Source organism: Rhineura floridana, chromosome 4 (genome assembly GCF_030035675.1).
Source record: "Rhineura floridana isolate rRhiFlo1 chromosome 4, rRhiFlo1.hap2, whole genome shotgun sequence".
Lineage (NCBI taxonomy): Eukaryota > Metazoa > Chordata > Lepidosauria > Squamata > Rhineuridae > Rhineura > Rhineura floridana.
The window spans coordinates 210660486-210682098 of record NC_084483.1 but is presented as its reverse complement, the minus strand read 5'-3'; the positions used below and the strand labels follow the sequence as shown (position 1 = coordinate 210682098).

Here is a 21613-nt window from a genome sequence, read left to right as displayed (position 1 = left end):
CGTAAGAACAGCGAAAGAGCCCTACAGCAGGGTCAGGCCAAGGGGGCCCATCTAGTCCAGCAGCCTGTTCCCCCAGCTGCCAACCAGGGATCTCATTTGCTGCCCTGCAGGAAGTTGCATCCAGTCTCTCAAGTCCCATGAAGGGCTTTATGTAGGTTACCCCACAAACCCGACCCTGTGGGCTTACCTCGTGCCCATGAAGCTGAATCACAGCTGCTTTTGCACTCAGGTCCTGCTTGTTTAGGGGCTTCCCATAAAGGGGCACCTGGTTGGCCACTGTGAGAGCAGGAGGCTGGACTTAAGTGGGCCTCCTGTGGCCTGATCCAGCAGGCGCGTATTATGTTACGTTAGTGCCCAGCCTTCAAAGACTAAGCAGCCCCTCCCCGCAGCTGAAAGATGCCCAGAGATTCATCCGGTCACAAAAGCACGGTGGGAGAGCACAAAAGAGCAGGCGGGCTCTTCTCTCGCGCTGAAGCCCCCCCAGGCTCTGCCGCCCCCTTGGCTGCCACCATCCCACAGACCATCATTTCGCCCCTCCCCCCCACATATGCTAGCATCCTCCATTCCTCTTTGGTAGCTGAAAGAAAAATATTTTAAAAAAACACTGAGACTAGCACCGTGAAGAGCTTCTCCACTCCCCTGCCAAGCCCTCCGCGGCAGACGGAAAAGAGGCCCCTTGAACACCGTCTCCCTTGGCTGCAAAGGCAATAAAACCCCAGCCCCTCATTCAGCATCAGACGCTCCCATTTGTCGTGAAATCTGTGCAGTCAATGGCAGCCCCAACAGCTGCCAACGGCTCCTGTTGTGTATCTGCGTGCGTAAGGGGGGCAGGGAATCGACAGAAAGAGGGGGAGGAGTCTCCAGGAAGATGAAGCCGGACCAAAAGCAAAGAGGAGAGGGAGGCACATGCCCCACGCCAAAAAGCAAGCCACCCCCCTCACTGCATGGGCAAGAACGTCTCTGGCTGCCTGGGGAAATGCAGCAGAGCCCAGCAGTTGCAAATGGTGTCTCCTTTGAGGGACTCCGAGCAGCAGAAGCAGAGGCTCTTGGGAGAGGCAGCCTTGCCTTGGTGCTTGGGCAAGGGAGACCAGGGTCTCTCACAGCTTGACAGCCCCCTCCTTGGGAAGGGGAAAGCCCCGCAGAAGCCCTTGGCCCATCCAGCTTCCTTCCAAACCACAGATGGCAGCACCCCCTCTCTGGCTTCTAGAGGCATGACTCCACCTAACACCCAAATGTCTCTCATCCATTCTGACATCACAGTTCACACGAATGTGCACCACGAGGTGAGGCAGGAAGGCACGCTGTATGGACCAGGAGGCTTGCCCAGGTGTACCCGTTCCAAACGGGCCCTGGCTCTGCAGGACAAGGAGCAATGTCCTGCTGATGCTAGTAGAGTGGACGCGGAAGGCCCCAGCAGAGAAGGAAATAAGAAGAGTCTGCTGGATCAGGCGGCATTGGGTATCCTGAGTACAGTTGGGTGCTTTTGCACTCAGGTCCTGCTTGTGGGCTTCCCGTTGGGGCATCTGGCTGGCCACTGTGAGAACAGGAGGCTGGACTAGATGGGCCACCGGCCTGACCCAGCAGGCGCTTATTATGCTCTAATGTTACGCGAGTGCCCAGCCTTCAAAGACTAAGCAGCACTGCAGCTCAAAGATGCCCATAGATTCATGTGGTCATAAAAGCACAGTCGGAGAGAGCACAACAGCCATTGCACCCAAGCCCCCACCCTTAGCTAGAGGGATCTGATTGTCCTCCATCACCAGACCCCCCCTTCCTGAAACACACACAAGCCAGACCAGTGTGGACCACAAGCAGGGAGCAGGCACGCTCAGGAAAGGGGCCCACAGAGAATCATTCAAGAGGATTCAAGCAAGCAAGTCAAAGCCTCATTCTGCAGGAAAGAAGACCTCTTGCGTAAGTTTGCAGCAGCAAAGACTTCTGCAGATCCGTTGTGGCTGTTCACCCTTCCCACCCCACCCACTGAACAGGCTCACTTAGAGCAAAAGGACCTTGCCTTGCCCCCCCCCCCATAGCTTATCTGAGCCAGAGTGGGGCTGGCGAGGATTCTCTGTAGGAGGTTAAAGAACCCAAGTGTCCCCTGAAGAGCAACTGCAGGCAACAGCTGTGGGTTTGACCCTCTAGCCCATCCCACAAAGTCAGGACACAACTATAAACCTGAAGCCACAATCCTCTTTCCCCCGTGACAGCAGCTGAGCCAACATCAGAGCAACAGGCGGCAGGCGCCGCCCAGCAGCCATTCTATGGAGCTGAGCTATTGGTGCAGAGGTTTATGGTAGCCCTTAGGGAGGGATGATCCCTTGCCCAGCAGGTTGCACAGCTTCCCTAGCCAGGGCAGTGCAACCTCACAGACCAGATCCCAAAGAGGGCAAAGAGGCCCTCCCTCCAAGGCCAGCTAACTTCTAGGGTACACTGGGAAATGCGCTTTCCCACTTTTGGACCACTTCTGGCCCTTTGGTAAAGCCACAAACTAGTCAGAGAGACTGCCTCTGTGAGTCAACACACACAGAGAAAACAGGATATCCTCCTCAGGATGGGATCCAGGTCAGGGAGACTCATGTCCCACCCTGCAGGCTTGGCAGGACTGCCTAAGTACCCAGCAGTGCCTGGAGAATGGATGCAGGTGACTGGACTGTGTCAGCACATCTGGCCTCCTTCAGGCATAGAATCATAGAGTTGGAAGGGGCCTGTAAGGCCATCAAGTCCAACCCCCTGCTCAATCCAGGAATCCAAATCAAAGCATTCCCGACAGATGGCTGTCCAGCTGCCTCTTGAAGGCCTCCAGTGTCGGAGAGCCCACTACCTCCCTAGGTAATTGGTTCCATTGTCGTATGGCTCTAACAGTTAGGAAGTTTTTCCTGATGTCCAGTCGAAATCTGGCTTCCTGCAGCTTGAGCCCATTATTCCGTGTCCTGCACTCTGGGACGATCGAGAAGAGATCCTGTCCCTCCTCTGTGTGGCAACCTTTCATGCACTTGAAGAGTGCTATCCTATCTCCCCTCAGTCTTCTCTTCTCCAGGCTAAACATACCCAGTCCGTTCAGTCTCTCCTCATAGGGGGAGATCTCCAGCAATCTCAGGCAATCCTTAAGATATCATGAAGCAACACTGTTCAGGGCTTTGTATGTCAACATGAGAGCCTTGAACCTGGCCTGGCAGCACCTTGGTGTCCTCTGTGTGCCCCATGGCACCCTCCACCCGTCTCAGTTCAAGAAATCATTTCCCACTTGAGATCGAAGAGGCCCAAGAGAATGACTCTCTCTCACCTGAGCCCTGCGCAACCCAGACAGAAGCTGCTGCCTTGTGCAGTTGCTCTGAATGTCTTCCCAGGTCCCTTCAGAGGAGCAGCTCCGCAGCATCTTCCCATCGCTGCCCTTGGGACACAGGAGCTCAGCCACTTGCCCTGCCTTTGTGGAATTCCACCTGCCTTCAGCGTCCTCACTGGGGCAGAAGATATCATACTGTGTACAGTTCTGGTCGCCTCATCTCAAAATGGATATTATAGAGTTGGAAAAGGTTCAGAAGAGGGCAACCAGAATGATCAAGGGGATGGAGCGACTCCCTTACGAGGAAAGGTTGCAGCATTTGGGGCTTTTTAGTTTAGAGAAAAGGCGGGTCAGAGGAGACATGATAGAAGTGTATAAAATTATGCATGGCATTGAGAAAGTGGATAGAGAAAAGTTCTCCCTCTCTCATAATACTAGAACTCGTGGACATTCAAAGAAGCTGAATGTTGGAAGATTCAGGACAGACAAAAGGAAGTACTTCTTTACTCAGCGCATAGTTAAACTATGGAATTTGCTCCCACAAGATGTAGTAATGGCCACCAGCTCGGACGGCTTTAAAAGAAGATTAGACAAATTCATGGAGGACAGGGCTATCAATGGCTACTAGCCGTGATGGCTGTGCTGTGCCACCCTAGTCAGAGGCAGCATGCTTCTGAAAACCAGTTGCCGGAAGCCTCAGGAGGGGAGAGTGTTCTTGCACTCGGGTCCTGCTTGCGGGCTTCCCCCAGGCACCTGGTTGGCCGCTGTGAGAACAGGATGCTGGACTAGATGGGCCACTGGCCTGATCCAGCAGGCTCTTCTTATGTTCTTATAGAATCGTCATAGAGGCAGCTCCTCAGACTTGCAAGAGAGCCCCTAGAATTTGAAGGGGGCTCACGTAGGTCATCAGGTCCAGCCCGCTCCTCGATGCAGGAAATCCAGAGTGACAGCACCCCTAGCAGGGGTGTGCCCAGCCTCTGCCTGAAGACCTCCAGTCTGGGAGAGCACCTGGATTTGTCAGGCACAGGAGGGCAATGATGGCCAGAACTGGTTTCTGCCCACTCCACCTCGCAAGAAAGCCACCTCCTTTTCACTCAGATTCATTACCGTCGAGGGAAAGCGACTTCCCTGCCTTTGTTGCCTCAAAGGTATTAGGCCGGGAAGAGGTCTACATAAGGCCACCTCAGGCATCAGCTCTGGCAGAGGACCCCAGCCCGTCATCTGCAGAAATCTGCTGGCTGGGATGGGATCTGGTGTGCCAGCACCTGCAAGGCTCTGCAGACTCTGTGCTTGGAAGTCGGCAGATTTTGTGCCTCAGAAGCCCAGACCCCCAGCTGGCATCCTTCAGGATGGGGGGGGAGGAGCCTGAACCCCAAAAGATGTTGCTGGACTCTACAACTCCCATCGGCCCCAGCAGCCAGAATGGGAAGAGGGGCGCTGGAATCCAGCCACACACCTGGAGGGCCACCAGAGATCCTCCACCCGTGCTTGAGGAGGAGGAGGAAGCAGGCATTACGCAGAGCAATTCCGGACCAACGCAGGACCAACTCAGCCACTGCCCTCTTCTGCAACATCACCAACATTTCCCCCACACTCTCACTGCCAGCCTTCCGTTAGAAGGGCCAGGGCACCCCTTCTCTGCCTGGGGCCATGCTGCCAGGGGGCCAAGTAGCCCGACCTGCCGGGTGAGGCAACGACAGTGGAAGCCAGGGATTCTCAAGGGCCCAAGTTCTCAGACTTGGGTCCAAGGTGCTGTGGTGGCCTACACAGCCCTGAACGGCTCAGCCTGCTCCTCCGCTCCCCCCCACCCTCTATTTGGGACTTCTTCCTTTCCTTCCTCCCTCCCTCTCCCCCCCCCAATTTCCTCCGCCTACTCCTTCACGCCACTCACTGGCCAACCGCAGACTCACACCCCTCCCCCTGGGATGTTTCTGGTCCATTTCAAAGCACAAGCCCATTTGTGCTCAGGGACTCCTGTAGCACACAGGTGGCACAAAATGTCTGCCACCAGCAGAGAGTGGCTTGGGACATGCAACTGCTGGCCATTGTCCTTCCGGAGACACGAGAGCCCCCCAACACACAGCAGCCTTTGTGTCCATCCTGGGAGGGTGCAACAGCCACCCTGTCTTCGCCCGTCCACCCCTATTGTTCAAGCCCTCCCACCAGCCCGCTGAGTCCCCTCTGCCTGTGACACTCCCGCTCCTCCTCCTCCTCACCCCCCCACCAGCATTTTTTTTAACTCCTGCGTTGCCAATCTCGATCCAGTCTTCAACCAGGCAGCAAGTAAAGGGAAGGCTGCGCTGGCAGGCAGGCCTCTGCAAAGTCACAGAGGACGCCAAGCGCAACAGGCTATGGACAAGGCAGACCCAGGCACATGTCTTGGACTGTGGCTCAAAGTGGCCAGGCAGCCCCAAAGCCAGGCACCGCGCTGGAGTGATCCAGGCTCCTGGGCTAGACCTCCTCCCTCCTAAACGCAGGTACCAGATCTGCCAGGCAAAGGTGTCCCTCTTGGCTCCTCCTGCGCTAGCTTCCCACAGGCCATTCCCCCACCCTACCCTGTTCTTCAAGAAGGCTTCCAGCAGGGGCCGGCCCTCCTCCACACACCCTGCAGGCACAAATGCAAGGCTTTTGCACCCGCCTGGCCTTCCAAGACAACACAGGCAGCAGCTGGATGGTACAGCCCGCTGTCCACAACAGCCCAGCACCGGCCACCATAGATCACAGGGGGGGGGGGACAGGATCAGATTCAAGGTACCCTGGGGAGACACACGCACAGGGGAAGACACTCTGAGACCCCGAGTCTCCACCTGGACCTCCCAACCGACCCCGCTTGCCAAAGCACCAGCTACTTCCAAGGACGCCCAGCGCACTGCAGTACGGAGGCAAAAGCAGGTCCCTCCTAACGCCAGAAACGGCTGGTGGAAGCTTAACGGGCAGGAAGGAGGCTGTGCAGGTGCCAAGCAATGACGCCACGGCAGAGCAGTTGGTTTTTTACGCAGCTCTTTGTTTTGAAGTCCTCACAGGGAGCATGGCAGCCTGCTGAAGACAAGAGTCACTAGAGAGAGACACCTGAAGCACCAAGGGAGGCAGAGGCCCCCCACAGGCAGATCACACGGTGGCCTCCTGCAGAGAGCTGTGGAGAATGTGGGGAACCCCTGAATGGGAACCAGCCACCTCCGGAATGTGACCGCGGCCTGGACAACAGCCCCCACCTCTCTCTGGAGTGGCTGCTTCCTCCACTCACCACTTTTGCCCCCATCTTTGCTTAGGCTGCCAAGTCATCCATCCCCGCCTGTTATTGCACATAAAAGCATCTTTTTTAAAGAGGCTTTTGCATTTTTCTCTGCTGTTGCCTGCATGCTCATGAGCACATGTAGCTTTGGCTGCTAGGCCACCTGACCAGCCAGTTATAAAAGGCCTGAGATGGCTTGTGGGTGGAGCAACAGGCCACAGTTGGGGATAAGCTGAGTAGGTCAGCTCCCCAGGAAGGCTCTGAGTTTTGGGGGCTGGGCAGGAGATCTGCAAGAGAGTCTAGATGGGAAGATTCAAGGGGAGTCGAGGCAGATTCATCCAGAGATCCTAGCACTACGGAGACGGAAGGAGCCATCGTGGTGACCGGCAGGATATGTGCACCATGTTTGCGTTCTTGCTTGAGGGTAGCATTAACTACACCAGCAGCAAATGCAAGCTAGTAGCTCTGCTGGAAGACAATTTAAGAACAGCCCTATAGGTGGATCAGGCCAGTGGCCCATCCTGTCCAACATCCTGTTCTCACAGTGGCCAGCCAGATGCCCACAAGCAGCACCTAAGCACAAGTGCACTCTCCCCCCCTGGGATTTCCAGCAACTGGTATTGCCTCCAACTACAGAGGCAGGCCATAGCCATCACGGCCAGTCCCATCCTCTTTTAAAACCATCAATTTTAAAGAAAGCAAAGAGCCCTGAGACACACCTCTCTGCACTCCAACTCATCAGGCAGGTTGAAGGTTTTTAGATGAGAGGCACGTTCACATTGCCATTGTGAAAGTCTTGTATCATCAATATTATCTCCTTTTATTTTAATAAGAGTTACTTGTTTGGTAGATCACGGACACAGTATATCTTGATTTCAGCAAAGCATGTAACAAAGTTTCCCATTATATCCTCATTGACAAGATGGTAAAATGTGACTACTGTTAGGTAGATCTGCAGGCAACTGACAATTGTGTCCAACAAGGGATTATTGATGGTTCTGCATCAATCCGGTGGGAGGTCTTGAATGGAGTGTCACTGGGCTCTGTCCTAGGCCGTGTTGTTCAACATCTTTCTAAGCAACTTGGATGAGGGCACTGAAGGAATGGTTTTCAAGTTTGGATATCCCAAAATTGGGAGGGATAGCTCAACACCAAAAATGACAGAACCAAGATTCAGAATTATCTTCACTCACTGGAAGACTGGGCCAAAACCAACAAGACGAAATCCATCAGAGACAAATGCCCTGCATTTAGGTTCAAAACCAAACCAAAGGCACAGGAGAGGCCTGGCTTGGCCACCATCCATGTGAAGAGGGTCGAGGTGTCTTAGCAGCTCATAAGCTGAAGATGAGCCAGCAGTGCAATGCGTTGGCTAAATAAGCTAATGCAGTCTCAGGCTGCACTCACAGGAGGATAGTGCCCAGATCACAGGAAGCAACAATTCCACTCGGTTCCAGTCAGGAAGCAGCCGCAGGAGCATGTCCAGGCCTGGGTGCCACATATGAAGAAGGGCACTGAACAGAGCAACAGCTGAAAGAGCAGGGCATGCTTCGCTTGGAGAAGAGAAGCTGAAGGGAAACAGCACAAGAGCAGCCTCCACATGCCTGAAGGACAGTTGAGCAAAAGACAGAGCAGACTTGTTCTCTGTTGCTCGAGGGCAGGGCTGGAACCAGTGGGTGGAAACTGCTGGGGAGCAGATTTTGGCTAACCATTATAATGGCAGAGCAATGGAATGGGCTGCTGGGCTCTCCTTCACATGATGTATTTAAGCAGAGGCTGGACAGCGACTGCATCCTGCATTTAGCAAGGGGTAGTGCCAGCTAGCACAGATGATTTCATGCCTTGCTAGCTCCCCTCTGGAGCATGCTGTAATCTATGACACAGGAAGAGGCATGGATGCCAAATGATATTCCTCCTGAGGAGCAAAGTCATAGAATCATAGAATAGTAGAGTTGGAAGGGGCCTATAAGGCCATCAAGACCAACCCCCTGCTCAATGCAGGGAATTCCCTCAATGCAGTAGGGAAACCCATTTCAGGAGCCAGGATGGATCCCGGCAGCGGCCAGGGGGACCGACCAGGATTACTCCTCCAAGAAGGGGGAAATCCTACACACACAGAAGCAGGGACTCGTGGAACTGCTCCAAGGGCTGAAGCCACAACCGAGGGAAAATGAGGGGGAAGGCAAGGGCGCCTGGAAGGCTTCAGAGACAACACAGGCAGCTTCAGACCATGGCCTGAAGCCCAACACACTTCCACAGCAATGTGAGGCCAGGCACAAGTGCTTTGAAATCCACGGCCCAGGGGTCCACTGCTGAAGTTGCCTCTACCGTACAAGCGACCCAGAGCCAGCCCTCCCACCTCTCCACAGATGTACTGTCAGTGAAAGTCTACTGCTTGGAACGTGCAGCATGGATTGCTAAGACCTCTGTGCCACCCAGCTTATAAGGCTTGCCCTAAAATGTGGAGCAGAATTAAATAATTCCTCTGGAAACAACCACTTCTGAGTCATCCATTGAGTCTGGACATTTGACCCAACCCAGGCGGGTGGTCTGTGGACAGGTCAAGCATGATGTAACCTGGTTTCCCTTTACAAGTTACACACATACGTTTGATGACAAGATACGACCTCCAGCAACTCAACCCTCTTTGTGGAGGGGATATGAACCAAATGAATTACGTGCCTAGGCAGCAACGAGACCAGCTGCTTGTTGTTGGAGATACATGTATGGATTTGTGATTGATATACCACTCTACCCAGTTACATTTTGTTGATTGGTTATTGTGTTACCTTTTGAATATCAATAAAAACATTATATAAAAATGAAGATTCTGATACAGCACAGGAGTCATCTAGACCAATGACCAATCAATGCTTCCGGAAGTCAATAATATCAAAGCCTCTGTAGCATCAACATGTTCAAAGGACCCAGAAATGTCCATCCACTCCCATCCTTGTCCCAAGTCAGCATCTGCCACACATTAGACAAACTCCACCAAGGGCATCAGGACTCAAGAGAGAAAAGAAACCAACCCACCCATCCCAACCTCCCTGGCCAATTCAACCTGCAGTACCCCTAAATGCAGCACTCCTAGCCCTGTCTCCCGTAGAGAAAGGTCAGACCTCCAGACTCCAGTTGTGGAAGCCATGCCCCCTTCTTCGTCCCAAGGGCTCACAAGCAAAGCACAACAACAAAACACAGCAACTCTCCAGAGTACCACATTTTTCCTTTGCTCCTACTGCTGATCTAGGGAGACTATTCCAAGTTGTTTCAACCACCTGTATTTTATTTTGCTTTGAAAATTAAAGTTTTAAAACAAACAGCAGAGGAAAGGGGATCCAAGGAGATTAGGAATGATCAAGGGATCACGTTTCACTTCCAAAGAGGTAAACAGACTAAATCAACCCCTCCCTAACCTTAGCATATTTCATCATGATCAACTCTGTTTTTACACCAGGAGAGAAAGCACAAGTAGGATCCATCGTCTGGGCCATGAAGCCCATCTGATGTGCTCCTCAGCCACTAAGACGACCCCCTGACATCCCATAAAGCAGCCTTTGCCAACCTGGCACCCTCCAGAAGTTTGAACTGTAACTTCCAGCAGCCATCCAAAATATCTGGAGGACGCTGAGCAGTTGCAGGCTGCTATAAAGCAACCAGGCAGCACAAACTCATCAGTGCAACGTTAAAAGTTAGGAAGGGAAGGACATTTGCTGCATTTCCGAGCCAAATCCTGCCTAGAACACCCAGGAATACTTAAGAAAAACTAGAAAATAAAAACGCACACAAAAGCATGCTGGAGCAGACTTTGGCTCAGCACAAGGCACAGAAATTTAGGGTACCACACCACCACCTTCCTGGTCTACCATTAAGCCAGGCCCGTCTTAGCACTGAGGTACATCTAACCTGCAATCACAGAACAGACAAGAAGCACATGTCCAAGGACCGTTCCTTGAGAAGACTGAGGGGAGATATGGAAGCACTCTTCAAGTACATGAAAGGTTGCCACACAGAGGAGGGCCAGGATATCTTCTTGATCGTCCCAGAGTGCAGGACACGGAATAATGGGCTCAAGTTACAGGAAGCCAGATTTCAACTGGACATCAGGAAAAACTTCCTAACCATTATTTATTTATTTATATTATTTAGTTATTAGAATTATATCCCACCCTTTCTCCCAGTAGGAGCCCAGGGTGGCAAACAAAAGCACTAAAAGCACTGTAACACATCATAAAAACAGATTTTAAAATACATTAAAACAAAACAATAATTAAAAACATATTAAAACAAAGCATTTTAAAAAACATTTTAAAAAGCTTTAAAAACATCTATTTTTTAAAAAAAGAAAGTTAAAAACATTACAAAGCAATTCCAACAAAGACGCAGACTGGGATAAGTCTCAACTTAAAAGTCTTGTTGAAAGAGGAAAGTCTTCAACAGATGCTGAAAAGATAACAGAGATGGCGCCTGTCTAATATTTAAGGGGAGGGAATTCCACAGGGTAGGTGCCGCCACACTAAAGGTCCATTTCCTATATTGTGCAGAACTGACCTCCTGATAAGATGGTCTCTGCAGGAGGCCCTCACCTGCAGAGCGCAGTGATCGACTGGGTATATAAGGGATGGCCTTTCAGGTATCCTGGTTCCAAGCTGTATAGGGCTTTGTACACCAACACTAGAACCTTGAACTTGGCCCGGTAGCAAATGGGCAGCCAGTGCAATTCTTTCAGCAGTGGAATGACATGTTGGCGATATACCCTGCCCCAGTGAGCAGTCTCGCTGCAACATTTTGCATCAGCAGCAGCTTCTGGAGCAACCTCAAGGGCAGCCCCACATAGAGCGCACTACAGTGATCCAGCGTGGAGGTTACCAGTGCATGGGCAACAGTGGTCCAGAAGCTGGCATCAGAGTGGTACAACAATGGAACCAATGACCTAGAGAGGTAGTGGGCTCTCCAACACTGGAGGCCTTCAAGAGGCAGCTGGACAGCCATCTGTCAGGAATGCTTTGATTTGGATTCCTGCATTGAGCAGAGGGTTGGACTTGATGGCCTTATAGGCCCCTTTCAACTCTACTATTCTATGACCATCACATACTTTCTCTTTAACAACTCATTTCCTCTGCTGTGTGTTAATAGAACTTAAAAGGAAGAAATACACATTTCCTCTGCCACCTTTTTTCAAACAGGTAGGGCAATTTGTTAGAATCAGTAATCAATACTCAGGCTGACACAAGGCCCCTGAGAGAGAACAGAACGTGTGGGTGGGAGGGATTGGGGAGGAGAGAAAAGCTGGATGCAGCCAAATCAGTTGCACTCCAAGTTTTCACAGGGTGCAAATGTTAATAAACTCCCATGCAGAAGTCTCTGCCTCTGGTACAGGGGACAGCCTTACAGCCCCAATCTCGCCTGCATCCCAGCCCATCTTCCTCCCCATTTGCGGCTGGCAGTTGTGTACCTCCTCCTCCTCCTCCTCCTCACTTGACTCCTTGCAAAAGGCATCCAGGAAAAGGGAGAGACCCTCAAGTTCTGCAGGCAATTCTAGGTCCGCCTCTGAACTTTCAGGGTAGAAGCCACAAGCTTGCCTTCCCAGTTCAGCCTTGCTCAGGGAACCGGAAGAGGCTTCCTCCTCTCTCATGTGGCGGGGTGTGTGTGTTTATTCTGCAGGGGCCCTTCCACACAGAGAGGAGCATTGTCTTTGTACGAGAATGTGAAAGCAGGCGCCCGACGGCTATTGTTTGCTATCCCAGTACCCTTCCCCCAACACAGGCTAACCCGACTCAAGGTTTTGTTTCCCTCTGACAGGCACCCACTGTCCTGTCCCATCACCAGGCAACATGAGGGGAGGCCCAGGACACCCCTCCTCTCCCGGGTCCTGGCTCTGGTCCACACAGACCCCCCCACACACAAACACACGCCGAGCGAGAGAGCACAGCCCCGCTGGACAGAACACCGAAAGAGACGGCGCTGACCACTAGAGAGGTGGAAATGCATTCCCAGCTCCTGAGCATCAGCTGCAAGCGTCAAGGCCTGGGTGGGAAACAGACACTTAGATTTTTCCTAGCCCTTTTCTGACAAAAGCTGAATGTGCATGCATATTTTTTTTGTTTGACAAAAGAGCCAGCGCTTAAGAAAAAGAATTTAGTCAGACCTACAACCCATCTCAGCCTTTCCCAACCTTTGGGTCCACAGATCCTAGTCTGCAACGACCATCAGCCCAGTCGGCATAGCCAATGCTCAGGAATGATGGGAAATAGAGTCCAGCAATATCTGGGCACCCAGAGGCTGGCTCTTTCCCCACCTATTCATTCCCACGGGAGCTGATTGAGGAACAGCACCCACCACATTCTGCAGCTGGGAAGGGTCCCGGGAGCACATTGGAGCCCCTGCCCTGCCCACCTGGGCACCCATGCCAGCATCAGATAGTACCGCACCCAAGGCGGCCGTTCTAAGGGCACTTGCCAGGAAGTAAATCCACAGAACTGAATGGGCCATCCTTCGGCAGGTGTTAAGACCCTCCCCCTCAGGCCAGACAGAAGCTACCTGCAGCAACAGGAAGACCTCTCTCGGGTCACAGCTGACACAGAGATGTAGGCCCCGGATGCACCCCTCTCTGCAGTAGGGCCAAATGAGGCAGAATGAGAGTCGCTCTCCTGGCGTGAACCAATGCAAGAGAAAAAGAAGAGGCACCAATCGCACCCTCATGCCCACCCCATGGGCTGCGCTCTTTAATTGTCCGAGGAGGGAGGAGAGCAGGTGGCCCAGATTCAGAGGCGCAAAGGGACAAGTGGCATCTTCTTGTTAGACACCAAAATCTTCTGAGTGCCCAACATTAAACCGTCGCTACAGACCCCTCCCCTCCCCATGGACTGGCAAGAGGAATCTGATTGTTTTCCCCCTTTGAAAGGCAGCGGTGGTAGCAGCTGCGCCTACTCATCAAATCTATCCCCCTTTCCCCAGGGGGCTCCGCTGGGTAGATTTAGTGTCCGGGTGGGGACCAGACTGATGGGGTGAGCTGGAATGATTTTGCCCCCAAGTCAATAATCCTTGTTCCAAGAAAATCACTTTGGAGAAGGCTCCACAATGGGATCAATAAGGGGCCTCGGAGGGTGGCAACGGGGTCACTCGCTTAGGGCTCTATGGGGCAAGACAGCTCATCGGCCATCATTGCTGGGGGGGCGATGAGAGGCAGGTTGAGGGAAGCCTCTGCAGGAGAGGGACCCTTCCATCCTCTTCCTCCCCTGACTCACTTGCGATAGCGCCAGGTTCTGCTCCGAAAGCGGGGAGCGGGGCACGCCCTCCCCGCTTTATGCACAGCTCGCCCAGTGGCTCCAAAGGGCGCAGCCCCTCGCCCTGCCTCAGTTTCCCAGCGCGTGAAGCGGTCAAGCTCTGCTCCCCGCAGCTCCCTCTGGCCCGACGGGAGCGAGGGCAGCCTCGGGCAAGCGGAGGAGCCCTGCCGAAGCCAGGCCGGGGTGGCAGGCGGCGGCGCCCGACAAAGCCCAGCCCTGCGCCAACTCCCCGCGCCCGGCGAGCCAAGGCCCCTGTCGGCAGGCAGGCCCGAAAGCGCCAGTGCTAGAGCCCCCCACCGCCTCCCCGTCCCTCCAAGGGCAGCGCCCACCGCAGACAAAGCCCCCGCAAGGCGCACAAAGCCCGGCGCCGAGAGCATCCCAGGGCAGGGCAGGGCAGGGCAGGGCGGGGGAAGGAGGGCAGGGCAGGCGGGGGAAGGAGGGCAGGGCAGGCGAGGGGGCCTCCAGGGGCTGCGTCCGCCCCCCCCACCGCCCGGCAGGCGCAGGAGGAGGAAGAGGCGGGGGGCGCCCCCTCCCTGCCGCTGCTCCGCCGGGGGAGGGGGCCGGGCAGCTCCTCCTGGCCCCCAACCGGAGACAAAGAGGGAGGCACGCCCCGACGCCAGACGGCCGCTGGGCGAGGAAGGCCAGCGCCGGGGAGGGGCGCGCTCCTTCCCCCCCGGAGGAGGACGAGCCTCTGCCCCCCCGCGGTGCCCTCGGAGTTCTCCACACCCCCTTGCGTGTCCCCCGCTCATTTCCCGAGGAGGTCCCCGCTCACCCGCGCCGCTCACCCGCGCTCCGTGTCCCCTCCCGCGCCGTCCGTCCGTCCGTCCGTCCGTCCTCGCCCAGCAGCCGCCGCCCGCGTTCGCTCGCCCGCTCACCTGCTTCCCTCAGAGGGAGGCGGGGCCAGAGGACCCGGCCTCTTTCCCTCCGCCGCCCGGGCCAATCACAGCTCCTCCACAGCCTCTACTGGGCGGGGCCCGCGTAGGGGAGAACTACGATTCCCGGCAGGCCCAGCGTCGCCCGGAGGGGCGTGGCCGGGAGAGCAGGGCGCGGCCTTCTCCATCTCCATCCTGCTCGGAGCAGCGGCAGGGAGGGGGCGCCCCCCCGCCTCTTCCTCCTCCTGCTCGGAACGGGTGCTCGGGTTGTCATGGCGACCGTGGGGCCGGGCGGAGGCCTCCTCCTTCTCCAGGACCGAGTCAAGACTGGGGCTGCCGTATTCTAGCACCACAAATCCGGGCAGGCTGTTTTGCATGCTATGCAAATTCTTTGCTAGTTATGCAGATTAACCATGTTAAGCATATTAATGGTTGTATTGCCCTGCCCAGGATGAGGATGGGGAAGGGCTTCTGGGGAAAAGGATGTGTTGTTTCGGCCTTTCCTTTCAGAAACTAGAAGTTCAAGGGACACAAAGTGCTTGAAAGAGAATGCGACAGAGAATGGGCAGAACTAAGTCACCACACCGTCCTGTTGGGTTATGTTACGGTTTATTTCTAGGCCGCCTTTGGGCCAAGGAGGCCCCCAAGGCGGCTTACACGCAAATAGAAAAGCACAAATAAAAACAATACAATTTACAAAAAATCAAGCCAGCAAAACCCTAGCATTTCTAAAAAGCAACAACAGCTAAGATCCAAAAGCACTCATCTTCCCGGTAAAGAGGAGTCCCCACAAAAATGTCAGGAAGAGCAGGGGTGAGGGGCGAGGCAGGTGGAAAAGCCCCTGATGGCTCCAGCAGAGTCTCGCCCTGCAGCAGTCCTGCAACAAACGAGCTAAAGATAATGGGGTGCATCTCTGGCCTCGAGCCTGAGGACTGAAAGCTGACCACCTCCCTCACGTAGCTCTAACTGGTTTGCACATATTTCACACAACTACCAATTTGAAAAGGGCAAGCGTTTTCAGAGAGACAACTTTGAATTTAATGGGAAAAATAATAATAATAATAATAAACTTTAATTTGTTAGTCACCTATCTGTCCAATTTTTGGACACTCTTGGCGACTTACAGCAGCAACAAATACAATATACAATTCAATAAATACATTACACACTACAATAAATAACCATATTCATCAAACTAGCATCAAAACATCAGTTAAAACATTACAACTAATCTAGCTCGAATTCCTGTAGGCATCAGGGAGGAGGCATGTCAAAGATCGTAGGGGAGGGAATTCCGGAGGGTGGGAGCCACTACTGAGAACGCCCGCTCTCTGGTCCGCACCAGCCGAGCTGTTTTGGCCGGTGGGACCGAGAGGAGATCCTGCGTGGCTGATCTTGTAAGGCGGCTCAATTGGTGATACTGGAGGCGGTCCTTTAGATAAACCGGGCCGAAACCGTATAGGGTTTTAAAGGTCAATACCAACACCTTGAATTGGGCCCGGTAAACCACTGGTAGCCAGTGAAGATCTATCAACACCGGGGTGATGTGTTCCCGGCGACGGCTATGTGTAATCAAGCATGCCGCCGTATTCTGCACCAGCTGAAGTTTCCGGACCGTCTTCAAGGGTAACCCCACGTAGAGCGCATTACAATAGTCTAAGCGAGAGGAGACCAGGGCATGTATCACTCGCGGGAGAAGCTGTACAGGAAGGTAGGGTCGCAGCCTCTGTATCAGATGTAATTGATACCATGCTGCCCGGCTCACTGCCGAAACTTGAGCTTCCATGGACAGCTGGGAGTCAAGAATGACCCCGAGGCTGCGGACCTGATCCTTTAGGGGCAATCTTACCCCGTTAAACACCAAGTCGATGTCTCCTAACCTTCTCCTATCACCCACGAGTAACACCTCAGTCTTATCAGGATTTAGCTTCAGCCTGTTCTCGCCCATCCATCCACTAACGGACTCCAGGCACTTGGACATGGTCTCCACAGCCACCTCTGGTGAGGACTTAAACGAGAGATAGAGCTGAGTGTCATCCGCATATTGGTGACACTGCAGCCCAAAACTCCTGATGATGGCTCCCAGCGGCTTCATATAGATGTTAAATAGCATGGGGGAGAGGATAGAACCCTGTGGCACTCCACAAGTGAGAGGCCAAGGGTCTGAAACCTCATCCCCCAATGCTACCCGTTGATACCTGCCTGAGAGATAGGAACGGAACCACCGTAGAACGGTGCCCCCCATCCCCAATCCCTCTAGGTGGCTCAACAAGATACCGTGGTCGACGGTATCAAAAGCCGCTGAGAGATCCAGGAGGATGAGGAACGTATATTCTCCCCTATCCAACGCCCTCCTCATATCATCTACCAGGGTGACCAAGGCTGTTTCAGTTCCATGTCCAGTCCTGAAGCCCGACTGGAATGGATCTAAATAATCCGCTTCATCCAAGTGCGTCTGTAGTTGTTTAGCCACCACTCGCTCTATTACCTTGCCTAAGAATGGTAAATTAGAAACTGGGTGAAAGTTCTTCAACTCTTGGGGATCCAAGGAGGGCTTTTTCAAGATGGGCCTTATCACTGCCTCCTTGAGGGCTGATGGCATTGCACCCTCTTCCAAGGATGCATTTACCACCGCCTTGATCCCTTCGCCCAGTTTCTCCTTGCAACTCACAATGAGCCACGAGGGGCAAGGGTCGAGCAGACAAGTGGTTGGCTTCACAGTAGAGAACACCTTGTCCACTTCGTCAGCGAGAAGAGGCTGAAACTGCTCCCATTGGACCAGAATGCAACTGGCCGATTCTGGCCCACTACTTGTATCCACGGTGTACGGAATCGTGCACTTCAGACGCTCGATTTTATCGGCAAAGTGCTTAGCAAATATGTCACAGGAGGCTTTAGAATGTTCCATGGGTTCCTGCACAACTGGACCGACCAGGCTTCTGACCACTTGGAACAACCTCCTGGGACAACATTCTGCCGACGCAATAGAGGCAGCAAAGAAATCCCTCTTTGCTGCCTTTGTTGCCACATGGTAGGCCGCTATTGCTACTCTAACCAGTGTCCGATCGTCTTCAGTGCGAGACTTCCGCCACCGGTGCTCTAGTCGTCTCACCTCCTGTCTCAGACGTCACAACCGTGGTGTGTACCAAGGTGCTGTCTGAGTTCTATTCAGGGGGAGAGGGCATTTCGGAGCCACTTGGTCTACCACCCTGGTAATCTCCCTATTCCAGTTCATCACCGAGTGACCTTCTGACAGCTCCATATCTCCCAGCGCATTCAGGAATCCCTGTGTGTGTGGTTTTCTTTTGGGGGGGGCAGCTGTGATTCAGCGCATGGTCCAAAAGCAGTTGTCAGAATCAGAATGTCCAGGTTTAGGTAACAGTGATAGCTGTTTTGAACTATTTTTAGTGAAGGCAGGCTAAAAATCTGTTTAAATGCTGCAGGTCCCATACACAATATGGAGAGTGTGCAAGGAGGGTGATCATAGTCCTATTATGCTGCTGGCAAGAAGCTCTCGGTGTGCCGCAGGAATGCCAGAGAGGTGAAAGTTGTAGGAGCCGGGAAGGTCACTATGGTTCTGAATATAAACATCAGGAACACACAGGACATGGCCGCTTTGGGCACTGCTTGGTATCATCTTGATCCTGCTGGGCACCTGGTGCCAGAGAGGAGCTCACGGGGTAGGCAACAGGGTTGGGGAAGGTTGTCCCCAGGCAGGAAAAGGGTGAGGCCCGGGAAGGTGTCACAGTTAACAGATAACATGGCAGCACCCAAACATTGGGACTAGGTTCTGGCCCCAGGGCACCCTCTCCTGGGTGATATACCACACTGCACTTCAGTTTTCCATAAATGCCCCAAGGATTAACAGGATGACTACACCTAGAGGGGGTGTTCCAATCTCCTGGGCATTCCTTTTTTTGTCCCCCATCACAGTTTTTTGGGGATCAAGATGTTTTGAACCTTGCAGTCAGCTAGCCTACAATCCTTTCTGAATGAGTAGGCTGTCAGACTGCCTAGCATTCTGTGACACATGTAAAACACAGGCAGTAAAAATGGAGTTTTATTTATTTATTATATTTATTTATTACATTTATATCCCACCCTTCCTCCCAGTAGGAGCCCAGGGCAGCAAACAAAACACTAAAAACACTCTAAAACATCTTTAAAACAGACTTCAAAATATATTAAAACAAAACAGAGCCAGTGTGGTGTAGTGGTTAAGGTGTTGGACTAGGACCTGGGAGACCAGGGTTTGAATCCCCACACAGCCATGCAGCTCACTGGGTGACCTTGGGCCAGTCACTGCCTCTCAATCTCAGAGGGAGGCAATGGTGAACCCCCTCTGAATACCGCTTCCCATGAAATCCCTATTCATAGGGTCAACATAAGTCAGAATTGACTTGAAGGCAGTCCATTTCCATTTTAAAACAAAACATCAACAACGGACCTTTAGTGTGGTGGCACCTACCCTGTGGAATTCCCTCCCCTTAAATATTAGGCAGGCACCATCTCTGTTATCTTTTCGGCATCTTTTGAAGACTTTCCTCTTTCAACAAGCCTTCTAAGTTGAGACCTATCCCAGGCTGCTTCTGTGTTGGAATTGCTTTTTAATATGTTTTTTTTTAAAAAAGCCTTTTTTTCCTAAACAATATTTTTAACCCTTTTTATTTAATATGTTTTTAAAGCTTAAAAAAATGTTTTTAAAGTTTTGTTTTAATGTATTTTAAGGTCTGTTTTTATGATTTTAAAGTGTTTTTATTGCTTTTGTTTGCCTCCCTGGGCTCCTGCTGGGAGGAAGGGTGGGATATAAATAAAGAAATAAATATTTTTTAAAAAGCTTTAAAAACTTCTTAAAGAGCAATGTGAAGCATTGGCGTGGTTTATCTAGCTTAGGGGGTTCTGGATAGGACATTTCCAGTCCCGGGGGGTCCAGTGGGTGAGTTTACTGCATGCTTGCCTTGCCTTGTTCTCGCCTGTGATCCTGAGGACCCTCCACATCTTTTCTGTTGCATCTGCGGAGCCATCAAAGAGAAGGAGGCAGCTCACCACACAGAATTTTGAATGTTGCCTCTGCAAATGCTGGTCACCCTCTCAGAGCCTTTGATATGTGGTGGGCTAGAAATCTGAGGCAATAAGAATTGTAGGGCTTCTGTTGCTAGAATAAATCCTCTTCATTGTCAACTCTGTCTTTCCAAGAAACCATTCTTCCCACATTCTTTTTCCCAGCCTTAATGCCCTGCAGAGCCATGCATAGGCCTTTTTTTGCAACCAGGAAAGCTTGGGTCTCTGGACTGCCCTAGATACATGCTCATTTTCCAAAGCAGGATTCTTCCACCTCCATCGCTCCTGAGCAGGCAGTGAGGTAGACAGGGATTGGTACCTTGGACAGCGAACAGCGTTGCAGCTCTTTTGGGCTTGGTGTGCATTCCCAGCATGGAAGAGCAAGGAGGGCTGGCCGTCTGTGGAGGAATGCGATGCCTCCTCTTGAGCCCAGGTTGGCAAGTCCCACTAATGTTGGATTAAGCAGGATGCTCACCTTTCAGCTGGATTACAAGGAAACTCACCCATTCCTGAGAAGCCTGGCTCAAGGTTAGCTAGAAGAAGAAACTGGGTTGTCATGGGCACATGGTCAGTTCAGAAACTGACTGCTCAGTGGCATGTTCACTTACAGCCACTGTATTCATTTTTAGCTCATGACTAGATTTCTGCAAGATTCTGTGTGCAGGACTGCCCTTGAGGACTATAGGGAAGCTTAAACTGGTGCAGACCATAGATGGGCCACCAGGAGCACTTTGTAGTCAGGTGCCAGTGGGTTGTCTTTGGGGCCCAGTTCCAAATGCTGGTTCTGCCTTGTAAAGCTGTCAACATCTGAGCCCCAAGCAAGTGCAAAGCCTGCTTCCTGTTCAAAGAAGCTCCTTTAACAATAGGAACCACGGTGTTTTTAGGTGGGTTCCCCACAGCTATGCCTCTCCTGACATGAACCCACCCGTACACTAAGTTCAAGATCAAAGGCCCTCCTCCAGGTGCCTACTCTGAGGGAAGCTCGGAGAATGGCCACAAGGGAGAGGGCCTTCTCAGTGGTGGCCCCCAAATTATGGAATGATGTTCTTGACGAGGTGTGCCTGGTGCCAACACTGTTATCTTTCCAGTGCCAGGTCAAGACTTTCCTCTTCTCCCAGGCATTTTAGCATGTGTTTTTAAATTGCTTTTAATTGTGTTTTCAAATTGTTTTTTGTGTTTTAAAATTTGTATATTTGTTTTTATTGTGTTAATTGCTGTAAACTGCCCAGAGAGCTTTGGCTATGGGGTGGTATATAAATGCAATAAATAAATAAACAAATAAATAATTTCTCTCCACTTGAAAACCTGTCCACAGTCAAGCTTGAGTGCCTTTGGGAAGAGGTGCATGCCCAGAGAGGACAGCGAAACAGAAGCAGTATAACTCTGCACACCAGACTGGAGAGGCAAATAACGTGGAAGAGTTATTCCCTCGGGGCCACAGAAGCATCGGGCTGGCTGCGGACGGGAAGAGGATGCTGGGCTGGGTGGACCCTCCTTGGTCTGATTCAGCAGGGAACTTCGGTTCCAGACACTGGCTGGCAAGTCCTGTTCAGCAGCAGCCATTCCTATTTGGGAGTGCCCCATCAGCTGTGGAGACGTCCCCACACATGGTTCCTTGCATCCTGTCCCCCTTGCCATTCTCAAGACATTTGAATCACCTTCCCCTTTCCCCACTAAATACCACCCATGAACACCTTCCTAAGGGGATGCTGGGCTCCCTGTAATGTCTTTGCTGACTCCAAACTCATTATTGTTAAAGAGAGAACCCCAATTCATTGCAGTGCATTTTAATGTATTTTTGCTTTCTTCAGGCATGCTGTGTGCTCCCCCACTTTTAGCAGAAAACATTCTAAATATTTAAAATGAGTAATTCCTTTCT

At 52.3% G+C, this 21613-nt stretch overlaps 1 protein-coding gene across 3 annotated transcripts in view; it reads right to left on the bottom strand.

The window, feature by feature from the left end:
- The window catches only part of DPYSL5 (dihydropyrimidinase like 5), a 44965-nt gene extending 30210 nt beyond the window's left edge, over nt 1-14755 (bottom strand). Inside the window, exon 1 of one of the 3 annotated variants that reach the window (XM_061625923.1) lies at nt 14574-14755. The gene's annotated coding sequence lies outside the window, so the exon portion shown is untranslated. The remainder of the gene's footprint in view (nt 1-14573) is intronic. The other 2 variants (XM_061625924.1, XM_061625922.1) reach the window with 2 other exon arrangements.
- Between the last annotated feature and the right edge of the window lie 6858 nt (nt 14756-21613).